This window comes from Echinops telfairi, unplaced genomic scaffold (assembly GCF_000313985.2).
Source record: "Echinops telfairi isolate 266 unplaced genomic scaffold, ASM31398v2 ScPeMD7_12;HRSCAF=54, whole genome shotgun sequence".
NCBI classification, from domain to species: domain Eukaryota; kingdom Metazoa; phylum Chordata; class Mammalia; order Afrosoricida; family Tenrecidae; genus Echinops; species Echinops telfairi.
Genome location: NW_022103909.1, coordinates 5,249,638 through 5,254,299, shown reverse-complemented (window position 1 = coordinate 5,254,299; position 4,662 = coordinate 5,249,638). Strand labels below are relative to the sequence as shown.

At 42.5% G+C, this 4,662-nt stretch overlaps 1 pseudogene; it reads left to right on the top strand.

The window, feature by feature from the left end:
- Window positions 1–724: 724 nt before the first annotated feature.
- LOC101658277 lies at window positions 725–1,582 on the top strand (annotated as a pseudogene).
- The last annotated feature ends 3,080 nt before the right edge of the window (window positions 1,583–4,662 follow it).

Below are 4,662 nucleotides of genomic sequence, written 5' to 3'. Positions count from 1 at the left end.
AGAGAGCCAAAGCAGTAGGAGTGCAAAGAAGTCATCCACTATGGGCATACTAATACTTAGAAGAATAGATCTTAGGTGTTATGGATAAATAAACAGAAATTTTGGATTCATTAGGGACATGAATAATGAATTTAAAAGAGTGTAGCTATTGGAGAATGAGGGGAGAGAATAACTAACTAAAATGAGACTTTTAACAAAGTTAAACATAGAGTTATCATATAAACGTGAAATTCAACTCCTGTGAAACTTGAAAGCAAGGATTCAAACAGCTATGTGCACGCTAAAGTTCACTGAAGCATTGTTCACAAAAGCCAAAAGGAAGATACAACCCTATTGCCTATCAACAGATTAATGAATAAGCTAATTATGGTATGGTATAGCATGGTATGATCCAGTGAGATATGACTGAGTATTAGGAAGTAGAGTAGAGGTAGTGCTAAGGTGAATGGAGAGATAATATTGTTGAAATACTGACTTTATGTGGTAGGTGGTAAAAGTCATTTGGAAATGAATAATGGAAATAGTAGTACACCACGATGAATTTAAATAAAGTCACAGAATTTTACTCTTAAAATGGTTGATGCCAAACTTTTAATATTTATACATTTTGCTAAAGTAATTTTAATAAAACATTAAAAAGTTGATAAGTGAAGACAGACAGAAGGAAAGAAAACGCCTCACTGTTATGAGTTTCCATTTTACTTCTAGGGAACGACCTTGGGAAATGGCCTTGAGGAACCACAGTGTCATCCCTGAGTTCATACTCCTTGGGCTCTCAACTGACCCCCACATCCAGGCTCTGCTCTTTGTGTTCTTTCTAGAAATTTACCTCCTGACCCTGGTGGGGAACCTGATGATGCATTTAGTAATCAGTACTGATTCTCACCTCCACACACCCATGTGCTTTTTCTTGAGTAATCTATCATTCCTGGATATTTGTTTATATTCCGTCACTGTGCTGAAGATGCTGGAGAACCTTCTCTCTGTGACAAAACTATCTTAGTAGATGAATGCTTGACTCAAGCCTTATTTGTGTTTCTCACTGCAGGGACTGAGTTCTACCTGCTTTCTGTGATGGCCTATGATCCTTATGCTGCTATCTGCCACCCTCTGCTCTATGGCCAAGTGATGAACACAGACCTGTGTGTGAAACTTGTTGAGGGGCATGGGACATGGGCTTTTGGAATGCAATAATCAATTACCTTCCAGTTCCAAAGTTGAAGTTTTGTGAGAATCATACCATTAGGCACTACAGCTGTGAGTTGCCCTCTCGTTTCCCTCTGTCCTGATGAAACATCACCACCATACTCTCAATTCTGTTCTGCTCCAACATGATACATGGACTTGACACCTTCTTAATTTTTCTTAATTTCTTGTCCACCTGACAGCAGTGAGCTTATTCTATGGCACAGGTTTGCTTAGCTATCTCATGCTAAACACAGGCTTCTCCCTGGTGCTGATCTCTGTGCAGTAGAGTGTAGTCACTCCCATGTTGATTTCCCTCATCTACAGTCAAAAGGACAAGGATCTGAAGGCAGCTAGGAGAAGAACACTTGGAAAGTATCTGCTATATTTAAAGTAGAAAAACAGACCATAATGGAGTATTGAGATATTAATACATATAAAAATGCCTATCTGAGTTAACATTGGGAAATATTTCCTGGATCTACATAATAGCAGATGGGAACAGAAAACCAGGCTAAGAATTAGATACAGGGATATAAGAGAAGACTTAGTGAAGTCTAAACAGAAAGTCCCTTAAATCAAAGATGGCAAAACTTTGCCTGGCTTACACAGGACATATCATCAGGAAAGGCCGTTCGAGAGATAGGACATTATGTTTAACAAAGAGGATAGTCAGTGAAATGTGCGAATCCCTCCATGAGATGGAATGACATGATGGCTCCAACCATGGACTCAAATATACCAATTGTGAGCATGTAGAGGACTGAACCAGCTTTACTTAGGTTGTAAATAAGCTCACCATGAATTGGTGATAACTAACAAAAACAGCAACCGTGAGAAACATAGGAAGGGAAAAAATAACTTAAATAGTTATGTCAAGTTAGAAAGTATGGCAATAACTTGTTGATTCATTAGTTTTCTTGATAGGAAAAATATTTGCATCTGTAAGGTAAACTGAGGCAGAAGGAAATGGACAAATATAGCTGACAGGACAAGAGAGAGAAAAAATAGTAGTAACTTTATTAGAGGGAAGTTCCCAGATGAGGTTCCATGGGCTAGCAAGTAACCCAGGGAAGTCGCACCCAGCAGTCAGGGACACAGCTTTTTAGAGGGGTGGTAAAGGATGTCTGGAATGTGGGGCAATTACCAGTTGGGGTCTGACCACTCTGAGAACTGTTTGTTGACTTCTTGAGGCTTCCTTTGTACTCAGAACATCTGGTCTCACTTCCTGGCACCGGTTATCTTATCTTGCACCTTTTGTCCTGTCTTTCTTTTGGTCTTGTGGGGTTGTTCAGCCCTTGCTTTACTGCTCCCATCCATACATTCCTGCCTTTAAGTGATAAGGGGTGCCATGGACTGATCTAGCTGCTTCCTGCTGACATGGGGGTGGGCAACTAGGGGTTACAGACCGGAGTGTGCTAGGTCAGATTCAGTAGGCAGGGGCCTGTAAGGGTTTAAATGAGTCTGGTTAACAGTCAAATTGGTAATATCACTTATTCTGTTCTGGAGAAACTTGGAAAGACAATGGCCTAACAGTAACAGAAAGCAAATTATCCCCAGGGGCTCCACGAGCAGTATGAGCCAGGAGACGAGGGGGTCTGGAACCAGGGTGCTGTTGACAGGTTTTCCCAGTGTTGGTTCCTAATTTCATCAGCCATTTGATCAAAACTATTTCATTTTGCTCTACAACCCCAGACTCATTAATGAATAACAGCACTCCTCTCCCAGAAACATGCATGTACAACCCTTGTCAGCTGTTGACAGACCCAATGAATGCTTATTATGAAGATTTACCTGTCCCAAGGACATAAGCTGTTGCTGCAGGGAGGTGAGAGACCATGACCAGCTGGGGTTATTTGTCAAAGTTTTGTGTTTGTGTGTGCTGTGTCCCAATACCACACTGGAAATACCCACTGCTGCCAGGTAGGAGACAAAACTATGGCCCACCAGGACAGGTAAGAATACAGCCCTGCAGTATTGGGGAACAAAGCTAGTTTTAAAGTTCCACAGCCATTTGAACTCTGCTTGTCCATATGTGGTAAGCTGCGGTACTATAGTGGCTGGGAGACAGGGGTGTAGTGTAGAACTATTGATGCATTTAGTGAAAGTCCTGCTTGCTACACACACACACACAAACATACCTGAGGAGGCTTTAAGGGACCCTGTGACATCATGAGTAGAGTCACACTGGTTTCTAGGAGCCTAAGGTGGCTTATAGCACATACGATATTAACATTTAAATTCCCTTCAGGAGTATACAAGGAGACATTTCACAGAGGAGCTGAGCAGCTTATCTCTTGTTGAAAGGGAGAAAGTCAGCAGGGGTACAGAAGCCAGCAAAGACTTTGTAGAGAGGCACAGAGAAAACAGAAACCATCTTCAACTCTTGAGACATTAAGGAGTATATCCACCTCCTGGATTAATTTAACACAGCTAAAGGGGTTAGTGGGTCTAGTGGAATTTGCAGGGGTATTCATTGCAATTCATTGCTGGCAACTGGTAAGCTAGATTTTGTTCATTTTCCTATATTTTCTGTGCCACTTGGTCTAATTTATTATCAAAATTTACAGGAAGCACTCTTACATATTGCCGATGACTCCTAAGGATGCTAGAGGGCTTGCTGCTGCACCGCCAATGATACAGTTTGCCCTCTACCCTTGACAGCCATCTGTTGTCCCAGGGGTCTGCGATATTAAGGCGATAGGTTCCGCTTCCATCTCCCACAAAAACACCTGCTGTATTTATGTTGAGATCTGCACTCCATGTAATACTACATGTATTTTGCAAGAGGAATAATCCACCATAGATGTCTGACTACTATTGACAATACTTTTCCATTTTTCCAGAATGGAAACACAGGGCCGGCATGGAGGCTCCAGTAGCTACTGATTTTAGGGTGCCAGGGGGAAAGTAGATTGAGACTTGTGACTGGCACCATTTCAGGGTGCAATAACCTTTTCCAGCCATGTGTGTTTGTGCAGTATTGTTAGCCCAAGGGGTTTTGTAGACGATGAATTCCCACACAAAAAGGTTTACTCTGGGCTTTGGAGTTTTACCATGGTTTAGGGTGGTTTGCAGGAGGCACCCTAGTAATGTGAATGTGAGTGGGCCCTGTGACTTTGGAGTCGTCTGTTTAACTTGGCTGAGATGATGCCAATTGGGGTCCCCAAGTACCTTAACTGCTGTTGGAGTACTGAGAATTAGGGTGTAAGGTCTTTTCCAGTTTGGCTGGAGGGGCTGTGGTTGTAGTTCTTTCAGGAGAACTCAGTCTCCGGGACTGACAGCCGGCAGGTCAGGCTGTGTTGGGTCCAGGCTAGGCAGGCACTGATAAGCGTGTTCTCAAAGAATGTGTCTTAGGAGAGAGGGGTAAGGCAGGTAAGTAGCTAGAGGAGGAGGCTGCGTCGGCAGGTTGTGGTTAATTAAAAAACGCCAGCCGTACATTAACTCAAATGGTCTTAAAAAGAATGGGGAGCGTAG